Source organism: Hyperolius riggenbachi, chromosome 7, assembly GCF_040937935.1.
Source record: "Hyperolius riggenbachi isolate aHypRig1 chromosome 7, aHypRig1.pri, whole genome shotgun sequence".
NCBI lineage: Eukaryota > Metazoa > Chordata > Amphibia > Anura > Hyperoliidae > Hyperolius > Hyperolius riggenbachi.
The window spans coordinates 80,498,221-80,525,246 of NC_090652.1; the positions used below are offsets into that span (position 1 = coordinate 80,498,221).

The following is a 27,026-nucleotide window of genomic DNA, read 5'->3' on the forward strand; positions in this document are numbered from 1 at the left end:
AGGCCCGCCACTCCTTGGGGAAGCAATTAATTCAGGATACCAGGTATCTATGGTAGCCAAACATTGCAAGTCATTAGCATCAGGCAGTCATAAAAAAAAGCAAAAAAATACACTGAGTAATGAATCAGCTGCATCTGAGGCCATCCCTACCTCCTCTCTCTCACCCCCCCCCCCCCCCCTCTTTTCCCTGTTCTTCCAACAAAACCTACTTAATGCACAGAGCATTGTAAGTGCTTATGAGGAGACAGGCATAGACCAGCTGTGTCTCGCGCTCTATAAAACGCTACCGTTCGGCCAGCGCTTAACCCAACCCCAGGAAAAGACCATCACTTCTGCTAATCCTCCCTCTTTTGCTGCAGCAGCTGGCCTGCCCGACCATTAACAGATTACATTTGGGATATTGGGGAGATTTAGCTGGATTCAATCTGTTTAAAGGCCATTTGGAGTCTTCCTCAGGCTCCTGGATGCACCTCCTGCCTCTCTCTGCCAAGGATTGATTATTCTCCTCTGTATTGATTTTATTTTGTGTTTGTCTTATTTAGGATCCATCGCTAAGAGCCAAGGTAAGATCCTTATCTGCTGTAGGATGTCGGCTGGGGATTTAGTGGTTAATATCTGTTGCAGTTTCTTGCCTGTTGGGACATGGTAGAGAATTGGGGGGGGGTTTATAAAGTGAGTGGGGAAAAGTGCAGGTCTGTTACAGCTAGACTGGTAAATTGAGTCATTTCAAGAAACTGAGATTTCAGATGTCGCTAGAAGCCATCGTGCCCGCAAATATCCCTGGACCAGCAGAGTCGGGTCAACTGCCTGCATACATTTCTCACATGAAAAAGGAAAGGTTTTCACAAAAATTAAATTTCTAATTTAGAATTAGAATCAATGTGAGCATTTCACTAGAGTGGCTCCAGATTGTTTTGGGGATTGGAAGTGGGGGGGAAAAACTGTAACAATCTTCATAATCTTTTACCCAAAGCTCACACAAAACACCTGAACAAAAAGGGCCTGGAGAGCATATTGGGGGTCAGAAGTACTTTTTTTCAAATGATGGGGTGGGAGTTATGACAGTGGTCAGTGCTGCAAGGCAGTCTGGGAAGGCATCTGGAGAGGAGGGAAAAAGAAAACAAGTTTTCATCCATTCTCACTGGCTGCCAATTAAGCCTTTTTTTTATTTTATTTTTTTTTGTACTATTTTCACAATTGCTTATTTATTTATTTTTTTCAAAATCTTAAAGTAATTAAGTTGGTACTCCTGCTGCAGTGGTGGGGGTGCCTTATGCGAGCTCTCCTGCTGTAGTGGAGGGATATCCTTATGTGAGTTCACCTGATGCAGTGGTGGGGTCTCCTGCTTTGAGTACTGCTTCAGTTATGGGTTCACTTTAGGTGAGTATGTTTATTTTAATTGGTGGGGTCGCCTTATGTGAGTACTTTTGCTTCAATGGTTGTGGTCTTCTTGCGTGAGTTTTCCTGTTTCTGCTTTAGTGGGGGGGTCTGCTTATGTGAGTTCTCTTGCTTCAGTGGTGTGGCCAGCTTCTTCAGCTGTGAGGTCTCCTTATGTGAGTTCTCCTTCTCCAGTGGTGGGGTCACTTTGTGCTGCAGTGGTGGGGTCTCCTTACATAAGTACTTCTGCTTCAGTAGTTAGCATCTTATGTGAGTTTTCCTGCTTCAGTCCTGGGGTCTCCTTATGTGATTATGTGAGTTCACCTGCTTTAGTGGTGGGGTCTCCTTATGTGAGTTCACCTGCTTTAGTGGTGGGGTCTCCTGCTTTGAGTTCTTTTGCTTCAGTGGTGGGCTCACTTCATGCGAGTATGTCTATTTTAAGTGGTGGAGTCGCCTTATGTGAGTACTTTTGCTTCACTGATGGTTGTTTTCTTATGTGAGTACTTCCGTTTTAGTAGCGTGGTCTCCTTATGTGAGATCTCCTGCTTCATTTGGGTGGGGTCACCTTCTGTCAGAGATTGTGCTTCATTAGTTGGTGTCTTCTTATGTAAGTTTTCCTGCTTCAGTGTTGGGGTCTCCTCAAGTCAGATCCTGTGTTTCAGTGGTGGGGTTTCCTTATGTGAGCTCTCCTGCTTCAGTGGTGTGGACAGCTTCTTCTTCAGTGGTGGGGTCTCCTCATGTGAATACTTCTGCTTCAGCTGTGGGGTTTCCTTATGTAAGCTCTCCTACTTCAGCTGTGGGGTCTGCTTATGTTAATCATCTTCAGTGGTGGGGTCTGCTTATGTAAATACTTCTTCAGTGGACTCCATATGTGAGCTGTCAGCCTCAAATTAGCATAAAGATTCACCAGAGAGGTTTTACTCGGTCATTGGCTATGGAGGAGGCTTGTTCTGAGTTTGTTTATAAAATACCAGTTGCTTGGGTGTCAAACTGGTCTTCTGATTGTCGTTATTTCCAAGAATCTCATCTTGAATGATTAGCTGTCTTAGAAAGAAATGAGAACACGTGTAATGGTTCCAAGCAAGTGAATATGAAAGTGTTTGTTCTGGGCATGGACATTATGGCTGGTGGAAGCAGCAGATGGAAGCTGATGTATACAGCCCAGTACAGGCCTGTAGGATGAGCTCGGCCAAGCCTACATGCTATTAGCAGTGGAGAAAGTCGAACAGCGGGAGGTCACACACAGCATGTGGTGTTCAATAGCAAATGGCTGAGAGCATCCCATTCAGCCCTTCACAATTCCCAGAGTGTACAGCTGTGCAGACATTACACTGTCACCTGATCCCGCCTGTTATCTCTGTCGTCCCTGACAACCAGGAATCTGGCATTGTTTACACAAAATAATCGATGGCTGATTCCATATTTCCTTTATGAAAGTGTAATTTAAAGCTTGGCCCCAGGAACACATCTAGATGGCTCTGTAAACAGAGTGTTTAGAGAATACATGTTTTGTGTCCGATCATGCTATTACAGCTACAAACCATGGTTTAAGCAGTTCATCTGAAGGAGGTTACAACCGACTCTGTGCACAGGGCTCTACAATCATGTCATCAGGGCAGGTTATCTTCGCTCCCCCCCCCCCCCCCCCAGATTTGGAATGATCGCACTGTACCCGAAAATGTTCACCCCATGCTAGAGCTGTTGTGCGACCAAGAGTAAAGCACCCTCAGTATAGGTAGGTAGGTAGCCAGATATAGGTTATGCGCTCCTGGGCCCATGCCCCCTGATTAGCCTGTCTCACCTGGCGTCATGGGCCGTCCACCTGCATGTCATTCAGACAGCAAGGAAGATGATACAGACAGCACTGTGAGAGATGATTGTACTCTGAGGCTTTGGAGGTCTGTGCTGCAGGAAGTAGATGGTGGTGGGACACGTGCTGCAGGAAGTGGATGGTGATGGGACACATGAGCAGACAAGAGTTTCTACTTTCTACAAATCTGCTTCGTCGGAGGCTATGCCTTCATGTTTCAGATTACTCTCGGGAGGCTACATTTTGCTGCATTAGCGGCCAAGACGTTAGTAAGTTGCCAACCTTTGACCCGGAGGTAGTAGCTCTGTGCTGTCTGTTAGTTCTGAATTTTGTGACCGCGGTCTCTGTCACATGACCTCTTATGTCAGGGAGTGTCCTCCGGTGTTGCGTGAGACATGGGTAAGGCTCAGCGAACATCCCTCACCTTTTGTGTGACCTCATTTTCACCCTCACTATTCATCTCGGGTATCCAATATCTCCATATTTATAACAAAACAATCAACAAAGTCTATCATCACGCGCCTTTAGGCATGTGCCTACAGAGCCTTTTGTTAAATCCGTCCCGGATAGCTCGGATTAAAATGAAAGAGGAGCTTTATGTCTGAGGCTGGGAAGTATCACACGCCTACATTTCCACTGGTGTGCTGCTACAATGAATTGGGCATGCTCAATTCTGTAATGACTGCCAAGTGATGATGTGTAGCAGTGATTGTCTAGCCATCACTAGAAATAGGCTTATTGCATTCTGGTAATCCTCTCTTGAAGCCATACAGTGACACAAGATTGGTTGTGTCACTTAGATCTTAAGGTTACATACACAGTGGTTGTCATACAGTGAAGAATGCAGTCAATGAAAAGTGTGCTTCACAGGGGCCGAGGAGGAAGACGGCAAGGGAGGCCACGGTGCTAGTGAGGCTAGAGGAAGCCCCAGGTAAGTATAGATAACTAGTGAACCATCTCAGATTCACTTTAACCTCCCCCTGAACAAAAAACATAATGGGACCTCCAACCCGGGCTGTCCTGATAGGACAACTGAAGCTAAAGGGATATGGACAAGACAAATAACATTTATATCTCGCTTTTCTCCTGGCGGGCTCAAAGCGCCAGAGCTGCAGCCACTAGGACGCGCTCTATAGGCAGTAGCCGTGTTAGGGAGACTTGCCTAAGGTCTCCTACTGAATAGATGCAGTCTTACTGAACAGGCAGAGCCGACATTCGAACCCTGGTCTCCTGTTTTAGAGGCGGAGCCCTTAACCATTACACAATCCAGCCACTCACTGATATGGAGGCTGCCATATTTATTTCAGGCATTAAATATTGCCATATTGCTAGCTTATCCTGCTGATCATCTGCCTCTAATACTTTTAGCCATAGACCCTGAACAAGCATGCGGCAGATCAGGTGTTTCTGGTGTTATTCAGACACTACTGAAAGGAAATAAATATGGCAGCCTCCATATACTTCTCACTTCAGGTGTCCTTAAAGTGAACCCGAGGTGAGCGTTTTTTTTATATGGAGATGCTGACATATATATTTTAACCTCTTGAGGACTGCAGTGCTAAACCCCCTCCCCCCCCCCCCCCTAGTGACCAGGCCATTTTTTAGTAAAATAAGCCACTGCGGCTTTAAGGCCAAGCTGCAGGGCCGCACAACACAGCACACAAGTGATTCCCCCCCCCCCCCCCTTTTTCTCCCCACCAACAGAGCTCTCTGTTGGTGGGGTCTGGTCGCTCCTCCATATTTATTTATTTTTTTATAAATATTGTTAGTGTTTTTTTAATTAAAAAAAACAAAACGGTTTCTTTAAATACCTTCCCTCCCTCCCCACAGCCAGCCAACTACAGCGATCGGCTGTCATATGCTTCTGCCTATGAGAGCCGATCGCTCTCTTGTCCCCCATCAGCAATAGCTCCACCCCCCTCCCCCCCCAAGCAGGAGATGCACGCGCAGCCTGCGCGTAAGCTCCTGCATTAGCTGGCCCCAGGACTTTATGCCAATTGGCGTTAGGCGGTCCTGGGGCTGCCGCCGCGGCCACGCCCATAGGCTTGACGCGGTTGGGAAGAGGTTAAGCAATACGAGTTGCCTTCAAGTCCTGCTGATCCTCTGCCTCTAACACTTTCAACCATAGACCCTGAACAATCATGCAGCAGATCAGGTGTTTTAGACCATCTTGTCAGAACTGACAAGATGAGCTGCATGCTTGTTTCTGTTGTTGTTCAGACATTACTGCAGCCAAACAAACCAGCAAGGCTGCCAGGAAACTGTTATTGTTTAAAAGGAAACAAATATGGCACCCTCCATATCACTCACACATCGGGTCCACTTTAATGGAGAAATTTGGCGTCTCTGGTCTCCTTATGCTGTGTATACACCGAGATTTCTGTGTCCCAGCAGGGAAAGTGCGGGCGGAGGAATTACAGACATGCCGCTAGCCTGCAGGCTAGGGATGCATCCTTTCACTGTTGAGGGCAGCAGATGGATGATATATGGTGCATGATGGAGTGAGGGAGAGAACAATGGGCACAGGCTGTGTTCCAGCGAGATGATCTGGCACACTGGATTTAATGCCGGCATATCAGGGCCGCCATACACACACTAGATTATCCAGAGGTGGTCTTTAGTGGCCGCTTCCGCTGAGTTTATTCTAGTGTGTGCACGGGCATATGTACAAAAAAAAGGTATTAAAGATTGATATTTTATTATGACCAAACTCTAGTCTCACACAGAACTATTCGCCCCGCCCGATGCCTAACCCTAACTGCCTCCCATGCCTAAAACTAACACCCTCACCGTCCCCCCTTCCTTCCCCGCGCACAGACTACCTACCTAATGCTTAAAACGAACCCACGTTGGAAATCCCCCTTCCTTCTCATGGGAGAGGGTGCAGATGACCTGGGCTCCTCCCACTTCCAGGGAATGTGAAACGTGGTCGGCGCACATAGTTTGGGAAACCATCAAATTTGTTGTCACTATTGTTGACCTTTAAGAAATTCCCATCCCACTTGAGGGCTCAGTTATATGAATCTTAACCACTTGCTGACCGCGCACTCATACCGTGCGTCGGCAAAGTGGCAGCTGCAGGACCAGCGACGCAGTTCTGCGTCGCCGGCTGCAAGCTAATTAATCAGGAAGCAGCCGCTCCGCGAGCGACTGCTTCCTGTCAATTCACGGCGGGGGGCTCCGTGAATAGCCTGCGGGCCGCCGATCGCGACTCGCAGGCTAAATATAAACACAAGCGGAAATAATCCGCTTTGTTTACATCCGTACAACGCTGCTAACAGTAGCAGCGTTGTACCAGATCAGCGATCCCCGGCCAATCAGCGGCCGGGAATCGCTGTCACATGACAGGCAGGAGCTTGTTAGAGGCTGCACAGGACAGATCCGTTCAGGTGCAGCCTCGGATCTCCAGGGAAGGGAGGGAGGAGAGGGAGGGGGGGGGAATTTCGCCGCAGAGGGGGGCTTTGAGGTGCCCCCCCGCAACACCCAGGCAGGCAGGAGCGATCAGACCCCCCCCCCCCCCCCCCCCCCAGCACATCATCCCCCTAGTGTGGAAAAAATGGGGGCGATCTGGTCGCTCTGCCTGCACCCTGATCTGTGCTGGGGGCTGTAGAGCCCACCCAGCACAGATCAGCTAAAACAGCACTGGTCCTTAAGGGTGGGTCCTCAAGTGGTTAATAATGGATGTAGATTACAACTTGGTCAATCACATGACACAGGAGGGTAAGAGGTTGTCTCAGCCTTAGGAGCTAAAAGGAGAGGGAACACTGGGTACAGCAGTTAGCCCCTTTTCCCACAAATGGCTGAACTGTCTGCTTATCAGGCAGTTCAAGAGGAACTCCAGTGAAAATGTCATAAAGTGCTTTATTTTAACAATAATTATATATAAAGGATTTAGTCAGTGTTTGCCCATTGTAAAAGCTTTCCTCTCCCTGATATCCATTCTGACATTTATCACATGGTAAAATTTTTACTGCTGGCAAGTGATGTCACTGGAAGTAGCTGCTGCTTGCATTTTTGGCAGTTGGAAACAGCTGTAAACAGCTATTTCCCACAATGCAACAAGGTTCACAGACAGGAAACTGCCAGGAACATGGTCCTGACATCACACTGTGGGAGGGGTTTCACCACAATATCAGCCATAAAGAGAACCCTGATGATCCGTTTGAGAAAAGCAATAGATTCCTCATGTAAAAGGGGGTATCCGCTACTGATTGGGATGAAGTTTAATACTTGGCCATGGTTTCTCTTTAAGCCTCCTTGCTTTCGGCCACCAGGGCCTTTCAGCTGCAATTTCATGCAGCCAAATCACAGCATTTGTAACACCGCGCGTTTCATTGTTTAATTTGTAGTTGTGTTGCCCGGTGGCAAAAAAAAAGTGACTTATCGCGTCTGAGCAAAGCTAAAGCCACACTCCGATGCAGCTCCATAGGGGGCTGCCTTTCCAACGCCCATGCTGAGCGCTAGCAAGAACCCTTCTAGTGCACAGGAACAGCTGACAGGCAGTGAATTCTCAGCCTGAAGCCTCATGCAGAAAAGGGGCCTTACAGATGGCCAAGTTTGTAAAATGAAAAACCTTTCATTCAAAGCTCTTTTTCCAACTCTGCTACAATCAGCGAGTGACAGGGGCAGAAACTCACCAGCTCGCATGTAAAATGTTCTTCCTCTGAAACTCCACCCCCCTATTGGCAAGACCACCACTAACATTTGTATTTGTTTAAGTGTTCCGCACACTTGTGGCCACCCTCACCTATTTTACCTTAGCAGGCCAATGCGACACACGTGGGGGTGAGCACAGAGCTTCAACAACAACAAAAGAGCTTTTCTCCCGTAGGACTCAAAGCGCATAAGCATAGCTCAGACCAATGATTGATTGGTAAATCGTGGTACAGAGGAAGAATTCTACAAGTCTGGAAATGCCAGGCTAAACAGGTGGCTTTTCAGTCTGGATTTGAATAACTCCAGGGAGGGGACTGTCTTCACTGGGTATGGTAGGGCGTTCCAGAGGGTAAGGGCAGCATGACAGAAAGCTCTGTCTCCAAAGGTTTTGAGGTGCACTCTGGGAGTGACCATGTTTATGGATCCTGCTGATCTGAGGTTGTGAGAGGTGTGGTGCAGCTTCAGCAAGTCCTTCATGTATTCCAGGCACTGGCATAACAATAGGGTCTGCAGCCCCTGCTCCCGCGGGGGCGCTCAGGGCCGTTTTGGGGGGCTGGAGGGGTCGCAGCATGAGGGGAAAGCCGTGGCCACATTCAGCGGGAAAGGGGGGGGGGACCCCTCCAGCCCCCCAAAAAGGCCCCGAGCGGGCCCCGGGTGGGGGGCCCACTCTGAAATTCTGCAGGGGGGCCCGGTGGAGCCTAGTTGCGTCCCTAATCCCAGGCCCAAATTGTGCAGTGATTTGAATGTCAGCAGTCCAATCTTGAGTATTCTCCATTTTACTGGTAGCCAGTGCAGTGAGCGAAGGATCGGTGTAATGTGACAGTGGTGAGGCGGGTTTGTTAGCAATCTGGCAGCAGCATTCTGTACTAATTGCAGGCAGTACAGGTCCTTGATTGGGAGGCCAGCATAAAGGGCATTGCAGTAGTCAAGCCGTGATGTGATGAAGGCGTGAACTAGGGTTGGAAGATCCTCTGGGGGAGTTAGATGTTTAATTTTTGCAATGTTCTTCAGATGAAAGTAGGAAGATTTTGACTACGATCGAAATTTGGTTTCTGAAACTCCATTCCCCATCGATGAGCACACAAAGTTGGAGCGGTTTGTCTGAATTCCCAATCCTGATTGGTGTTGATTTAGGATAGAGCTGTTTTTGATGGCAAGCGCTGGCTTTGGACAACAAGGACCTCAGTTTTGTCAGCATTCAGTTTGTTTCAGTTGTCATTCATCCACGCTGGTAGCTCAGCTAAGCAAGAATTTATTTTTGGAATAGGGTCTGTTCCACCAGGTTTGAAGGACAGATATAGCTGCGTGTCATCGGTAGAGATGGCCCGAACCTCCGATTTTCGGTTCGCGAACCACGTTTGCAACCTTCTGCAAACGTTCACGAACTTTTGCAAACCGTAATAGACTTCAATGGGGAGGCGAACTTTGAAAACTAGAAACATTTATGCTGACCACAAAAGTGATGGAAAAGATGTTTCAAGGAGTCTAACACCTGGAGGGGGGCATGGCGGAGTGGGATACATGCCAAAACTCCCTGGGAAAAATCTGGATATGACGCACAGCAGCGGTTTTATTTATTTATTATTTATTTATTGTATTTATAAAGCGCCAACATATTACGCAGCGCTGCACAATAGATAAATGGGTTAACATACAGGTAGAACATACGGAAACTCACAACAAAACAAGATCATGCAAATGATTTGATAACAATACAGTGTCATAGGTCAAAATAGAGACTGTTCGAGTCTACAAGAGGGGTGGTTGTGAGTAAGATTGCATAATCAAGCTGGATACATTAGGGAGGAGGGCCCTGCCAGAGGCTTACAATCTAAAGGCGTTTTAAAGGCAGAAATCGCATTGCATGCTAAATTGGAGGCCTAAAGTGCTTTAAAACATCTTGCATGTGTATACATCAATCAGGGAGTGTAATTAGAGTACTGCTTCACACTGACAGACCAAACTCGCTGTGTAACGCACCGCAAACAGCTTTTTGCGTAGTGACGGCCGTGCTAGACTGGTGCGCACCATGGCCAGAGGGCAGGCCATGGCAGTTTTCAAGCCCATATGGTCGCTGGGCTGAGGTAGCTCAATGACAGAACAGTGACTGTCCAGCTGATCGAATTTGGTCTGTCCACAATGAAGCAACGACCTTATTATCTTGGGTGTGCCCCCCGAGACACTCATATAGCCGTCGATCATTGCTTCATTGTGTTACGCAAGTCCCTTCACCGCGGCAAGGTAACTATCATGAATGTGGAATTGACACATGTACATGCCTTTTTGTTTTGTTGCAGCTGCAGTGCAGCCAGAAAAATTAGGCAGGCATGTACACGCACAGAAAAATTATAGCGGCCGCTGCTAGCAAAAAATTCAGGAATCCACCTGGAGTCCTGGTGGACCCTGTTGGTGGTGGAGAAGGCAGTCAAGCGGCCTGCAGGCAGAGATGCTGTGTGGGGACCGACTTAGTCTTGGGGCAGGCAGTCACATGGCGTGCAGGCAGAGATGCTGTGTGTGGGGACTGACTTAGTTTTCAGGCAGGCCTGAGCGTGCTTTGCAGACCAGGCATCCGTGGTCAGATGGACCCTTGACCCAACTCTGTGTGCCAGAGATGTCACCACTTGCCTTTCAACATCACGGTACAGTTTAGGTATCGCCTTTTTTGATAAATAATTGCGGCCTGGTATCTTCCACTGCGCTGTGTGGCTTTGCTTTTGTGTGCTGCTTTTCCCCAGGTGGTCATCCCATTGCAGTTTGTGCTTTGTAATCCTGTGCCTTTGTAAGGTAGTTGTCCCTACGCGGGTATAGGTCTTTCCACAGCTCAATTTTCGGTGGCAGAGAGTACAAATGGCATTGCTCTCATCTGTGGCAGACGCACAAAAAAAATGTCCACACCGCTGAGCCCTGGGGTGATGGACTTTTGCTGGTGGTGGTGGCCGACTGATTGTTAAGTGGGGTGCCAGAATCCGAGCAGGAGGAGGAAGATATGTCATGCTTCCGTGCGGAAGCTGAAGCTGAGAAAGATGAGGTGTTCTGTGTTAGTCAACTACGTCCTGACAAACAAGCCTACAAGAACCTAACTAAGCTTTCCCTATAGCTCTCTGCAGCAGCAGCTCTCCCTTCTCTAATTACTGCAGCCACATGAGTGAGTGAAAAGGCTGATGCTGCCTGCCTTTTATAAGGGTGGGGAATGGCTCCAGGAGGGAGTGTAGCCTGATTGGCTACAATGTGCCTGCTGCCTGTGATGTAGAGGCACTATGGGGGCGAATCGACCTTCTGGAAAAGTTCGCGGTTCTACACGATCGCGAACTCCGGAAGTTCACTGATTCCCGTTCGCCGGCGAACCGTTCGGGCCATCTCTAGTCATCGGCATAGCAGTGGTACATTAGGCCATGTTGTTGGATAATTGTACCGAGTGGTAACATGTAGATTGCAAACAGCAGAGCTTCAGAACACTTTAGAGAAAAAAGGCCATCAAAAGAGGAATGATTTATTGGCAAGCGTGTATTATACCTTAAAAAATGATTATGTACAGGCTGCTCTTTCTTTATGGGCAAGCGTGAGTTTCTGTCCCGGTCACCCACTGATTGTAGTAGAACTGTAAAAGACCTTTGCGTAGAAGGTTTTTCATTCTACAATCTTGGTAGTCTTTGAAGAGGAGCTGTACACTAGGAATTGTACACTAGTTTAATAAATGGTTAGAGAAGAACAAGTTTTTAAACCGGTAAGTTTTTTGAAAGACAGTTTAAACATGCTGAAAGAAAGTCTTAAAAGTTGAGGGAGAGGATTATGCTGGATGGGGACATACCAAAAAAAGTCTTGCAGCTGAATGTAGGAGGTGGCTATGAGTGACAAGGACATTACCAGAGTGACGGGGCAGTTTTGGGTGTATTTGTGAAGGAAATCAATGATATAGGCAGCATGAGTCGTGCAACTGGTTTGGCGCGCAGGTGAAGCCCATGGTGGGATTGGCAGAGAAGGGGCATCAGAGATGGCGTTCTGGGAAGGATGAAAAATCCAAGCAGTGGCATTGAATATTGGTTATACTGTAATTGTGATAAAGATCAGAAAAGGATTAAGATGAAATGGTGCTCTAGACCATATTGCATTTTTGTCCACTGCTTATGGTCATCTGGCTTTTTTGTTTTTTATTTGGAGGGAACTAGCATCTACAAGGCCCCTAGACTCTCTCCAGGCCCTAGGCAGTTGCCTAGGTTTGCCTTGTGGATGACCCGGCTCTGCTAAAGGTGTAGCTTTAGTAATGAAACTACAGTATGCATAGACAGAAATGCCGGTTTCCTATCCGGAGCAGCTTCCAGACTTGTCTGGCTCCTCTTTGCCCATCTCCTAGCAGATCAGCAGGCCTGAGTTGCGGATGCTGATGCAGTGCACCGCTTTGCCAAATAAGGTCTTGTTGGGTGATGACAGAATTTGTATTCAGAGAGTATAGATGTAACGTCACCCGGGACAGTACTGCAGATATTCTCCTTTCCCTCCTTACTCTCTATGTAAAATATTAGCTGGAGATGACTGGGTGGGAGTGAGACTTTGCCTGAGGCCACCTCACTGCTGGCAGCTGTGACATGATGCAGAGGACAAGTGACTACACATAGCTGCGCAGTCTTCCCATGTGCTGAAGGGGATCCCATGAAGGCTTTCCCACAGTAGAAAGGACACTAGCGCTGTTATTAGCCATGTTGTAGTCCTTGGCTGTTTAAAGAGGAGCTCTACCTAGTTTTATTCAGGTGTTTTTTTTTTTTTGTTTTTTTTTATATATATATAGTGTTTTGAGTGCTTAGAACTTTTCGTTGTATCACGATTCCCCCCACTGCAGAGATTTCACCTCTTTCACTGCGTTTGGCACCAGCACAGGAAGTAAAAGGGGGGGGGGGGGGGGGGGGGGGGGGTGTTGTCAAGGATGCAGGCAGTAAAAAGAAACTGTAGAGGAAATAATGTACTTAATGAACTTGCACTTTTTTTTATTCACTTATAGATTTAGAGTTTGCCCATTGTAATCACAGGTGGCAGCAACTTTAGTACAGGTGGGTGATCTCTGCTGAATATTTATTACTGAGAGTTCTGAAGCCAATACAAAATATACCTGGTCTCACAGAACGCTCTGAGATGGAGAATTCTGCATAGCTAAGCAGCCTAGGTAAGCATCACTGGCCTGGGAGGGCGGGGCTACATACCAATATTTAGCAATTTATAGATATAGAAAGTGTTTCTGGTGTTGACACTAGAAAAATTACCGTAAAGCTGGATATCCTGAATAATTTACTGCATTCTGTTTTATATAATTTACTGCATTCCACAATGTCACTACCGGGTCCCTTTAAGACTTGATAGAGGTTCTGATCCTTCCTTGTTAAAGCTAGAGAGACAGTTTAGGCTGGGGGTTCACTATGTGTGACAGTTGGCTTGAGATGATTGTTCTTGTAAGGGTTGCATTTCTCTCTGATCTCTGGTCAGATTGTGCTGATGTTAGGCATGTCTGTGCTGTATAAACCTGGATTCTTGGCTGACATAAATATGCTGGAATATACCATGCCTGTCATTAGAAGGCAAACCATAAGAAGCCAATGTCTTCCAGCCTCTATCCTAACCAATTCCTGCACCTTTGGGGCAAATGGGATATTTCTATAAGCCCATCTAGGCCGCGGCAGCACGCCGGCATTTGTTCCCCTCAGGCTCAGCCCATGCCATGGCATGAAGTGGTTAAAGAATAACTGGCAAAGCTAAGCACAAAGGTATGTTCAATGCTGGCTCCAGTCCAGATACCTACTATATATTGTCCTTCTCTCCCCCCCCCCCCCCCCCACCTCTCCTTGTGTTCCTCGATCTCCCTAATCACTCAATCAAATTTTCAAACAGGAAAAGGCTGGCTTGCTGTAATGTTCCTTCCTATCGTCCACCTATTCCCTTCTCTTCCCCACCCCCATTCACTCCCCTTAAAGCGGAATGAAACCCAGCAATTCTGCTTTGCTCTAAAACCTTATTTACAGCATATTGTATACTGCCAGCATTTTTTTTTTACTAGAACAGCATTTAAAGGGTTAAACACAGGACATAAAAGCTCAATGCTGGGAAAGCTGGACGCATCCAAACTAGAGATAATGTTATCTTGTGTTTAATTGTATCAAGTGAGGAATGTAAACAAACACTTCTCTGACACCGCAGACTCTCCTGAACACAGATAGTCAGAAAGTATTTCTGCTTATATTTCAAGATGAAGAAAAAGTTATGAATAAAATGCAAAGTCAGCTCTCAGAGCAAAAAAGTGTACTTTGGAATCTTGTAATTTCTAAATGAATAATAATACTTATGCACAAAAGCAAGGATAACCGTATGGTATACAAAAAGTAGGGAAACCTGTTTTATTGAATATTATGACAGGGTTTTATACCGCTTTAAGGGAGGGTGATGGGAGGTAACATCCTGTCTGATAATTTTACTTTAAGGAAAGTCAATTTTTTTTCAAGGCGTGATTACAGGAACTAGAGGTATCAAGGAGAGGAAAAGACTGTCCCTCTTCTGATTAGACATAAGAAGATACAGATGTTAGAAGCTGCTTTCACACTGTATATATGGCTCGGAAAGAAGCTGGTGTTGCCTTGACCAAGCTCAGGTTGAAAAAAGTCCTAGGAGGTTTAAATGTAACAAATATACAACAGCATAACCTGGAGTCCTTGTGGAAGCATGTCCAGGACTGGGTTAAATATAGGGACAGGTTCTCAAATCTGACGCTGGAAGCTGAGATTGCAAAGCCCTGGTCCCTTTTTGGCCTCCTGCAATCTGTGATCTCCCTCTGAGACTCCACCAGAATGTTATTTTCAGAGACGCCATTATCACATGGAGAAAGGTATGGAAGAGCCTCGGCCACCCCATGCTCGATTTCTAAATATATGCCAATTTGGGTCAATCTCCATTATCCAGGCAGTATTTCCCACAAAAGTTTCTCAGATTGGGATCTTAAAAGTATTCCTGAACTAGGTAATCCATTAAACGTGGTTACGGAGATGGGCTTTACTCTGAGAACTGGTAGACAAGGTACATTGTGTCCAGAACTGGGACTACTGTAGGGGGAAAAGAGTTCACCTTACCTGGGGCTTCTAATGGTCCCCCGCAGACGTCCTGTGCTCGCACAGCCATTCACCGATGCTCCGGTCCCCACCTCCGGTTCACTTCTGGAATTTCCAACTTCAAAGTTGGAAAACTACTGCGCCTACGCGGCCGTGTTCTCGCTCCCGCTGACTTCACCAGAAGCGTGATGCAGACTGCACTGGGCCTGCGCAATACACTCCTGGTGACGTCAGAGGGAACAGCTGCGCAGGTGCAGTGGTTTTCCGTCTTTAAAGTCAGAAATTCCAGAAGTGAGGTGGGGACCGGAGCATCGGTGAGTGGCTGCGCGGGCACGTCTGCAGGGAACCTTTAGAAGCCCCATGTAAGTTTAACTTTTTTTTTTTTTTTTCTCCCTCCCCCTACCCCACCAACAGTAGATGCAGTCCCTGGTGCATTTCCATGTTGCAACCGGTAGCTAGTATAGCCATGCTGGATGAATTTGACACCCTTATTAACCAAAAGGCCCCGTGAAAACACTGGCAAATTTTTCTCTGTTTGTCATGGAGAGATGAGGCCATGCTTGTCCATAATAGATTTAAAGTGAATGGGAACCGCATTTAAAAAAATGAGATAGATACTTACCCAAGGAGAGGGAAGGCTCTGGGCCCTATAGAGCCTTCCCGCTCCTCTCCTGGTCCCCTCGTTCCGGTGCTGGCTCACCCGGTAGCAGTATTTGACGAATTTAGTCAAATACTGCTTTATCCAGGCCAAAGGAGGCTTCAGAGGTCTGCTCCTGAAGAAGGGCGGCTCTGTACTGCGCCTGCGCAAGCACGCTCTCTTGCACGCTCACGCCTGTGCAGTATGGAGCCGCACGTCTTCGGTAGGACACGGATCCCAAAGACTTCCAAATACCCTTTCGGTGGGGGATTGAAATGTGGGGGGGGGAGGGGGAGCCAGCACAGGATAGAGAGCACCGAGCGAGGAGACGGAAGGCTCTATATGACCCAGAGCCTTCCCTCTCCTTAGGTAAGTATTTGCTTCATTTTTTTTTAAAAATGAGGTTCCCATTCACTTTAAGCAATGGAGGAACTACATTATACTCCAGCCTGTCCTAACATGGATTTGTAATGTGTATAGGGATGTTTTGCTATTGATCATTTCTGAGAGGGGGTAATCCTATATGCAAATTGGATGTGTAAAAAAACATCTGTAAAGATGATCTGTTGTGTCTAAGGTTTTTGCTAAAAAGATGATGAAGCTACCAGGAAAGGGGCCCTCTGCCTTGTTTCATATTATCCTAGCCATGGCCAGGAGAGTGGTCTTCCAGCATGGGTCTCCTCTAATTGCCCTACGATTGCTCAGCTACGGAAAGAGTCGCTTTCCTTCTTTTCAGGAGAAAAACTGATTGTCTTTCAGGCACTGGGAAAAGGAACTATGGAAAAGCATAAAGAAAAAGTATGGAAGAAATTTATACTGACCACTTTTTTTACCGACTAAAATAAACTTGCTGATGGGAGACACATTGTGCTGAGCTCCTGGAACTGTTTAAACCAACTAGGGGGCTCTTTGGGTGATTTGGAATCAAGGGCGTGACTATCTGAGAGTAGCGCCTGCAGAGAGGGGGGCAGAGTTGTGGGGGGGCCTCAACTCCTAACCTTCCCTTTCTCTGATACTCCAGATCAGGTGTTTCTGTGACTACACATTATGGGTGTGAAGATCCTGATAGCCACACTTATTTGGTGATCCTTATAAGATGCCCCCCCCCCCCCGCCCAGGCTGTGAGTTTGGCTAATATACACTCTTTTGGGCTGGTCTGTTCATTCATAGTGCCCAAAGATTTTCTTTTGCTTTATTTTGTGGTGAAAAAATTGAAAAATTACTTGTTGATTTAAAAAAAAAAAAAAAAATTAAGAGTGATTTTTTTTTTTTTTTTTTTTTAACTTTTGGATTGCCTGGTTAGCATTCTTATTACTTGTTTACCAGATAAAAAATTTTTTTTTTTTTGATTTTATGACCGACCGTTACTCTTTAACCTCCTTAGCGGTATGCCCGACACTGTGTCGGGCATACCGCTCTCTGTCCTCAGGACAGGAGTACTCCAGGATTGATTAATTTGCTGCAATGGCTGCAAAACCTTTTACCTAGCACTAGGCTAGCTAGTACAGGTGTCCGGCACCCCCCAAACCAGCCAGTTTATACATTACCCAGCCTGGATCCAGTGATCGCGCAGCCTCCCCGGACAGCTCCGGTCTCTCTATGGGGAGGATCGGGTTTGCTCATGAAGTCATGTGCGATCCTCCCCATAGAGAGACCGGAGCTGTCCGGGGAGGCTGCGCGATCACTGGATCCAGGCTGGGTAAAGTATAAACTGGCTGGTTTGGGGGGTGCCGCACACCTGTACTAGCTAGCCTAGTGCTAGCTAAAGGTTTTGTAGCCATTACAGCAAATTAATCCTGGGGGCACAAAGCAACAAAACCTCCTGAGCGGCGTAACGGACCGGAGACTACTGGTACCAGAAAATGGTGCCTCCCGACGAATCGCCGCACATACCAGTTGCTCTCCCCATTCACAACGCTCTTCCATTGCTGCCGGACGGTAGAGTGCTCTCAGCTAGTCAGGAGCTGCTTCCATTGGCACCTGACGTTGTCTATCAATGTAAAGGTGCGTACACACGCACTGCTAAATGCAACGACGGGTCCACCGGACCCTCCCGCGTGTGTACGCACTGTCGGCGGATTGATAAGGCTGTTTCTGAACGATCCGCTCGGCAGATCATTCAGAAACAGCGTTATCAGTCCGCCGACAACGCGTACACACGCACTACTGTCGGCTGAACGTCCGCCAAATGGGAGGGTCCGGCGGACCCGTCGTTGCCGGCGGTAGTGCGTGTGTACGCAGCTTAAGCCAATGTGATTGGCATTGATTACATTTGCCTAAGAGCTAGAGATAAGCAAGCATGTGCTGGTCTCTGCAGTGAAAATGGTTTTGAAAACTGGAAAGCCTTGGGAATGCTTTCAAATGTTGTTTTATGTAACTAAGAATAGTTACTGACATTGCAGTTTTGGGAGCATACCACTCTGATTGGTGGGGACAAGGGCTGTGGTTTGTCAGAAATCTCATCATTGCTATATGTACCTCTTCATGATGGATGCAAAGCAATGCCTCCATGTTTGTTTCGTTTTTTTGACTGGCCATAGTACATGTAGGGTAATTTGTTTTGCTTGAGAAAGTGGGGTTGGTTACCCAAAAAGTGGTCTGGTTAGCAGTTATGGATCTCTGCTGTAATCACCATTGAGCCTGTGAATGAGTATCCTGACATGTGACATGGCTTCTGGACTGTGGATATATAGAAGTTTTATGGCCATTGCAAGAGCAAGTCACGATTACGCATATACAGTAGAACATGCTGAATTTTGGTGACATAGGCTCATATGTTCAATCAGAAATCATTTTCAATTGTATGTGTTGGTTAGCTTGGTTTTGCTTGAGTAACATGCTAGGAGAAGTGTATTCTGCACATACATGTTCAGTGGCTGGGTCATATCAAGGTGTAACATGCTATGAGAATTGTATTATGTACATGTTCAGTGGCTGGGTCATGTCGGAGTGTAACATGCTATGAGACGTGTACTATGCACATGTTCAGTGGCTGGGTCATGTCAGGATGTAACATGCTATGAGACGTGTACTATGCACTTGTTCAGTGGCTGGGTCATGTCAGGATGTAACATACTATAAGAGTATCATGCACATGTTCAGTGGCCGGGTCATGTTGGGGTGTAACATGCTATAAGATGTGTATTATGCACATACATGTTCAGTGGCCGGGTCATCTCTGGGTGTAACATGCTATGGGTACATGTATTATGCACATGTTCAGTGGCTGGGTCATGTCAGGATGTAACATGCTATGAGAAGAGTATTATGCACATGTTCAGTGGTCGGGTCATATCAGGGTGTAACATGCTATGAGACATGTACTATGCTCATGTTCAGTGGCCGGGTCATGTAAGGGGGTAGCATGCTATGAGACGTGTACTATGCACATGTTCAGTGGCTGGCTGGGTCATGTCGGGGTGTAACATGCTGTGAGACGAGTACCATGCACCTGTTCAGTGGCTGGCTTGGGTCCTGTCGGGGTGTAACATGCTGTGAGACGTGTACCATGCACATGTTCAGTGGCTGGCTGGGTCATGTTGGGGTGTAACATGCTGTGAGACGTGTAGTATGCACATGTTCAGTGGCTGGCTGGGTCATGTTGGGGTGTAACATGCTGTGAGACGTGTACTATGCACATGTTCAGTGGCTGGCTGGGTCATGTTGGGGTGTAACATGCTATGAGACGTGTACTATGCACATGTTCAGTTGCTGGGTCATGTCGGGGTGTAACATGCTGTGAGACGTGTACTATGCACATGTTCAGTGGCTGGCTGGGTCATGTCGGGGTGTAACATCCTATGAGACGTGTACTATGCACATGTTCAGTCGCTGGGTCATGCTAGGCTGTAGCATTGAATGAAGTGTAGCTGAATCTTATAGTTTTCCTGTTCATTGGTTGGGTCATGCTGGACACGTATTTAACATATACTTTAGAATACAACAGAAATCTGTTAGTTGTGTTCAAAATAAATGTAATTTTTCTCTCTAATTTGGTCAGCCAGCAGTGAAGACCTTACAGTGTGATGTGCACAATTGTCCTGGATTTTTGTCTAAGACTCCAGTTTAATGCAGTCTTCTCTCACTTTGTCCTATTTCTTCCCCCCCCCCCCCCCCCCCCTCAGGTCCCCACATGGCCCGCCCTGACACACCTGCCCTACATGCCAATTAGGGCTGTCTCCAAATGTCTCTATAAAGAGCTGCCAGGCTGCATCCCCGACCAGAGGAACATTCAAATAACATTCAAATCGCCTGACTTGTGCTGGGAGCTCATGCAAAGCGGGGTCTGAAGCCAGGGAGCCAAGCGCACGAGAAGGTCCAGGAGAGTCCAGAGTCTGCCTGATCCCAGGTAAGTGAGCCTGAATATATGCTGATTACACTTCATTTCATACAGTTCTGCCTGGGACAGGTTTATAGCAGAACCTGCTTCATCTTCATATGATGGATATTGCTGCACTAATACAGAACCATCCCTGGAAGTCAGAATCCCCAACATCCTGGACAAAACACGAGATTCTAATTCCCCAGAGTCCTCCTGGCTGCTAAGTATCTGTACACTCCGATTCACATTAGGACTTCACACAAGCCTCTCTCCTCCTCTAAAATTCATTTTCACGTGCCGTTAGGCACTCATCAACACTTAAAAAAATCATCTCTTCAGAAAAGCACTAATTTTTCACTTTCGTATACTTAAACAGCCATTATCAACAGTGTTGGCCAATTTTATTTATTTTTCCCTTATGTATTTATCCTAATATATTCCTTGTTTTACAAATCTGTCCTAAAGTCCACCTAGCCGTTCGTTATTTTGTGGATGAGCACACAGGTAGTCCTTACACTTAAAGGACCACTATTGTGAAAAATCATAAAATATAAAAGACCCTTGTACACCTACTTTTAAGAAGTACATTTCTCCCAGATTAAAATGCACTATAAATTATTTTTCTCCTATGTTGGTATCACTCAGAGTAAGCAGTATAATTCTGACAGGTTTTGGATTAATCCATCTCTTCATGGGGGATTTTCAGTATCCTCTTTATTCTCTTTAAAAAGCACTCCCTGGAAAGGATCTATGCAAAAATCATTCCCATACAAAAATGTTTGATTCATACTGTTTTGGCAGTTGGACTGAGCCACTGCTGTTAGGTAAGTACTTTTTGAAAAAGAAATAAAACCCTGAGCTTTTCTTGTGAGGAGATGGACTAGTCCAAAACCTGTACTTCTGTCAGATTATTTTTTCTTACTGCCTACTGTAAGTGACAGGAACATAGGAGAAAAGTCATTTTTAGTGCATTTTACTCTCGGAGACGTGCACTATGTGTACACGTGTATTTTAAAAAACACAATTTTCGGCTATAGTGTTCCTTTTAATGAGTCCCACCTGCTCATATGTGGAGCTGCTTGTACAGTTGATGGGTCTGGAGAACAGGTATTTGCTCTAGATTGTGAACTCTTCCTGCTACTGGATCTCAGCATTGCTGCATATGGTTCACTATTCAGCAGTTTGCACTTGCGATGGGATGCTTTATACTCTTGAATTGCATTAAGTTCTTATTATGTATATTTCCATTGCTTAAGCATAAAGCTTAGTCCTCCTGTAGTAGGACAGTCGCCCCTTCCACATACCTGCTACTAAGCAGACAGGCTACATTGCAAAAGATAAGGAGTATTCAGCCCATCTCTGAAGCCGGATGCTTTATTTTGGCCACACAAAGGATAGAACCTCTCTGGCTCCTACTTCTGCTTCCCAGGATGGAGCATTGCTTGAGGCTGAGGAAAGAATGCATGTCTTGTAAGGAATGGATGTAGGCCAAAGTTGCTCCTTTATGCTGTGAAAATTACCTCTACTTGGACAGGTTTGTATGGAATTTACCTTATCTATTTTTGTGGGGATTTATATGAATATTCTCCCTCCTTTATGTGAAGAAAAAATCTGAGCACCATTGAGAGCTATGAGCAGAAACTGAGTGTTAGGTTGTACTGGACAGTATATAACTAGTGCATTGTGAATGCAATTCATTTTCCTATTGTGGTATATAGAGGAGACATGGCCACAAACATGACTGTGTGCTTCAACGCTTCCTAGAAAGGTTCTTTAGCAGACGCCAGGAAGCGATGGTCCAATCTGCATCGGTCAGCATTTCAATTATTAGCATAACTACCCCAAACTCTAAAGAAATCCAGTCTAGCGGATGATTTGACTAGCTATTCATCCACCTTTTGAAAATAAAAATTCCTCTAGTGCAGTATTGGCCAAATTTTCTCATCTGTGCCTACCTTTTACATAGCTCAGGACTGTGAAAGATAATGGTGCTATAAAAAGTCATAATAAAGATTGGCCTCAATTCTGGTAGGGTTATCAAACAAATTACGGTACCTCATGAGGTAATGACATTTAGCAATTCTGGTAGGTTTTAGTTATGTTTGACCTCATGAGGTAAAATGAGGTAATTTGCATTCATTTTACCGAAAATGGCATGTTGGCACATAATTTACCAATCAGTTTAGGGGCCTCTTTTCCATGGACTGTTGAGCTGTGTGCTCAGTGACCAGGCAGCAGCAAGCAGTTGAGAGTTTGAGAGGCATTTCACTGCCTATCAACAGTCCTTGGAAAAGGGGCCCGAAGACCTGCCTGTACCTGGAAGTGAATTCAATTTATATGCATTTATGCAGTTTTTAGCGGAGTTCCTATTGCTATTTTAGTGGAGTTCCTATTCAGTTAATAGAAAAGAATAGTAAAAATAAAACGCAAAATAATTACTGGATTTTTTTTTTTAACCTTCCTGGCGGTAAGCCCGAGCTGAGCTCTGGCTATGCCGCCGGAAGGCACCGCTCAGGCCCCGCTGGGCCGATTTGCATAATTTTTTTTTTTTTTTTTTTGCTACACGAATTCTATCACCGCTATTCGTCGCGCCGCGGCCGCCCTCCCCCCCCCCCCCCCCCCCCCCCCCCCCCCCCCCAGACTCTGTGCGCTGCCTGGCCAATCGGTGCCAGGCAGCGCTGTGGGGTGGATCGGAGTCCCCTTTGACGTCACGGCGTCGGTGACGTCATCCCGCCCGTCGCCATGGCGAGGGGGGAAGCCCTCCAGGAGATCCCGTTCTTTGAACGGGATCTCCTGATCTCCGATCGCCGGAGGCTATTATGTAGCGACACTTTGTCTCACTACATGAAAAAGAAAAAACTATTTAAAACGGATTTGCTGCCCCTGGCGGATTTTTAGCAAACCGCCAGGAGGGTTAAGGGATGCCTATAAATATACTTTTCATAGGTTGCTACATAATCAAATACACCTCCCCACCCCCTTCAAAAAAAAAAAAAAATCTTCCAAAGACTATCCTAACTTATGGAAGACAATTTAAAGACTATTATTTATTTACTGCATGCTTACCACTGAAATACCTCATGTTTTAGCTCATGTTCGGGAATGGAGAAAAATCTTTTAGAATTGCTTAACCACTTGATGACCCACCCTTTACCCCCCCTTAAGGACCAGCGCTGTTTTTACTGATCTGTGCTGGGTGGGCTCTGCAGCCCCCAGCACAGATCAGGTAGCAGGCAGAGAGATCAGATTGCCCCCCTTTTTTCCCCCCTAGGGGGATGATGTGCTGGGGGGGTCTGATCTCTTCTGCCTGCTGGGTGATGCGGGGGGGGGCACCTCAAAGCCCCCCTCCGCGGCGAAATTCCCCCCTCCCTCTCCTACCTGCTGCCCCCCCGGCGATCGAGGCTGCACAGGACGCTATCCGTCCTGTGCAGCCAGTGACAGGACGTCCCCTGTCACATGGAGGCGATCCCCGGCCGCTGATTGGCCGGGGATCGCCGATCTGCCTTACGGCGCTGCTGCGCAGCAGCGCCGTACAAATGTAAACAAAGCGGATTATTTCCGCTTGTGTTTACATTTAGCCTGCGAGCCGCCATCGGCGGCCCGCAGGCTATTCACGGAGCCCCACGCCGTGAATTGACAGGAAGCAGCCGCTCGCGTGAGCGGCTGCTTCCTGATTAATTAGCCTGCAGCTGGCGACGCAGTACTGCGTCGCTGGTCCTGCAGCTGCCACTTTGCCGACGCACGGTATAAGCGTGCGGTCGGCAAGTGGTTAAAAACAAACAAACAAAAAAAAACCTCAGAGGTATTTTACCTACAAAAATATTTATCTGACATAGCTAGCAGAATTGAGGCCATTATGGAGTTTAGAATGTCTCAAGGCTCGTAGACATGCTTGAAAAAATTGCCGGATATATCGCCATGATGTTCCATAATAGTGCAAACTATTCATTCATTTCTTTTCACAAAATTCTAATGGTATGAGATTTGGGGGATTTCATAAGCTGTAAGCCATAATCATCAAAATTATAACAAAGGCTTGAAATATCTTGCTTTGCCTGTAATGAGCCTATTTCCTATATTAGTTTCACCTTTTAAGTTGAATGAATGAAATAAATGGACTTTTGTACAATATTCTCACATGTACATCAGAGCAAGACCACAAGGGGGCCCCAAAACAAGTACCTTGCCTAGGTCCCCCATTACTTCTAAATCCATCTCTGCTGTACATAGTTGTGAGGTTTGAGACATCACCAATACTGGTACATGTTCATATGATACATTACATCAGAATAATAAACACTGGGAGGAGGTCCCTGCCCTTGCAAGCTTACAATCCAGCTGTCAGTAGAGATGGCCGAACCTCCGATTTTCGGTTCGCGAACTTCCGCAAAAGGTTCGGTTCGCGCAAACTTTTGCGAACCGCAATAGACTTCAATGGGGATGCAAACTTTGAAAACTAGAAACATTTATGCTGGCCACAAAAGTGATGGAAAAGATGTTTCAAGGGGTCTAACACCTGGAGCGCATGGCGTAGTGGGATAGATGCCAAAAGTCCCGGGGAAAAATCTGGGTTTGACACAAAGCATTGTTTTAGAGGGATACTGTAGGGGGTCGGGAGAAAATGAGTTGAACTTACCCGGGGCTTCTAATGGTCCCCCGCAGACATCCTGTGCCTGCGCAGCTGCTCACTGATGCTCCGCCCCCGGGTTACTTCTGGAATTTCAGACTTTAAAGTCTGAAAACCACTGCGCCTGCGTTGCCGTGTCCTCGCTCCCACTGATGTCACCAGGAGCATACTGCACAGGCCCAGTATGGTCTGTGCCTGCGCCGTGCGCTCCTGGTGACATCAGCGGGAGTGAGGACACAGCAACGCAGGCGCAGTGGTTTTCAGACTTTAAAGTTTGAAATTCCAGAGGTGAACTAGAGGCGGGGCTAAAGCATCGGTGAGTGGCTGCGCGGGCTCAGGATGTCTGTGGGGGACCATTAGAATCTCCGGGTAAGTTCAACTCATTTTCCCCCGACCCCCCCCCCCCTACAGTATCCCTTTAAGGGCAGAAATCACATTGAATGCTAAATTGCAGGACTAAAGTGCTTTAAAACATCTTGCATGTGTATACATCAATCAGGAAGTGTAATTAGAGTACTGCTTCACACTGACAGACCAAACTCACTGTGTAACGCACCGCAAACAGCTGTTTGTGTAGTGACGGCCGTGCTGGACTGGTGCGCACCGTGGCGAGAGTGCAGGCTGTGGCGGTTTTCAAGCCCATATGGTTGCCGGGCTGTGGTAGCTCAATGATAGAACAACAGTGACTGTCCAGCTGATCAAATTTGGTCTGTCCACAATAAAGCAACAACCTTAGTATCTTCTTGTATGTAGGTAGGCATAGATAGGTGCCCCAGCATAGGTAGGTGCCCCAGTGGTTAGCTAGGCATAGTCCCAGTATAGGTAGGTAGGCATAGGTAGGTGTCCCAGTAGTTAGGCATAGGTAGGAGTCTCAGTATAGGTAGGTAGGTGCCCCAGTAGTTAGCTAGGTATAGGTAGGTGTCCCAGTATAGGTAGATGGGCATAGGTAGGAGTCCTAGTATAGGTAGGTAGGCATAGGTAGGAGTCCCGGTATAGGTAGGTAGGCATAGGTAGGTGCCCCAGTAGTTAGCTAGGCATAGGTAGGAGACTCAGTAAAGGTAGGCATAGGTAGGTGCCCTAGTATAGGTAAGTAAGGCATAGGTAGGTGACCCCGTATAGGTAAGTAGGTGCCCCAGTAGTTAGGTAGGCATAGGTAGGTGTCCAGTATAGATAGTTAGTTAGGCAGGGCCTGGCTGGCACAGTAATAACAATTACCAAGGTCCAGCTGCAACAGATAGGGCTGTATAGTGTCAGTGGGCAACACAAAAAAAAACACATCAGGAGAGAGCTGTTGTGGGGTGCTATTTTAGCAATAACAAGCCTACAAGAGCCTAACTAATCTTTCCCTATGAGAGTCGCTGTCCCTTCACTAAGTAATGCAGGCACACGAGTTTAAAGCCCGGGGCTGCCTGCCTTTTATAAGGGGGGGGGGGGGGGGGAAGTGGCTCCAGGAGAGAGTGTAGCCTAATTGGCTACAATGTGCCTGCTGACTGTGATGTAGAGAGTCAAAGTTGACCCTAATGGCGCACAACTGAGTTCGCCTTTGCTGGCGAACGCGAACTACCGAAAGTTCGCCTGGAACCGTTTGGGCCATCTCTGTCAGCTGCCTGTCGAAGTGAAATCGTTCACTACACCATTAACGACAGGGCTGTGGAGTCGGAGTCGTGGAGTCGGGCAATTTTGGGTGCCTGGAGTCGGAGTCGGGAAAAAATGCACCTAATGAATTTGTAACTGTAATTAAAATAGAAAATATGATAAAATGTTCTATTTCTCAGATAATAGTCATTAAAAATAATGTATATATACAGTAATAGCTGTGCTTAGTCCACAAAAATGAAATAAACCAATCAAAATATAGTTACTTGTGCTGCTTCAATAAAGCAGTCCCCGTATTTTTAAGGTCAGATATACATATCTGATTGTGACTGTATATATGATGCGTACACAGGAATCTCTTATATATACTAAATAACATCTATGCTGTAAGAATAAAGCCTGATGTGTAGCCGTGTCACTAATAGAGATGGTCAATGAGATGGAAATAATTCTGCACTGATGCTGATTTATGCAAATGTATGCACTCCCTTTGCTGATGAAATCAAATAATTTGATATGTTATTAAAATTTGGTTTGGTGACTACAAATTAAAGGGTACCTGAGACGGATGAAAAGTAAAGTTTTATACATACCTGGGGCTTCCTCCAGCCCCCTTCAGGCTAATCAGTCCCTCACTGTCCTCCACCACCCGGATCTTCTGCTATGAGTCCTGGTAATTCAGCCAGTCAGCGCAGTCCGGCCGCATGCCACTCCCACAGCCAGGAACATTCTGCACCTGCGCAATAGTGCTGCACAGGTGTAGTATGCTCCTAGCGGTGGAGTGTGTTCATGCGCACTACGCCAGACTGGCTCAAGTACCTGGACTCATAGCAGAAGATCCAGGTGGTGGAGGAGGACAACGAGGGACTGATTATCCTGAAGGCGGCTGGAGGAAGCCCCAGGTATGTATAAAACTTTAA

At 46.6% G+C, this 27,026-nt stretch overlaps 1 protein-coding gene across 1 annotated transcript in view; it reads left to right on the forward strand.

The window, feature by feature from the left end:
* Positions 1-253: 253 nt before the first annotated feature.
* The window catches only part of GNG13 (G protein subunit gamma 13), a 45,489-nt gene continuing 18,716 nt past the window's right edge, over positions 254-27,026 (forward strand). The window contains exons 1-2 of the mRNA XM_068244162.1: positions 254-563; positions 19,687-19,910. The gene's annotated coding sequence lies outside the window, so the exon portion shown is untranslated. The remainder of the gene's footprint in view (positions 564-19,686; positions 19,911-27,026) is intronic.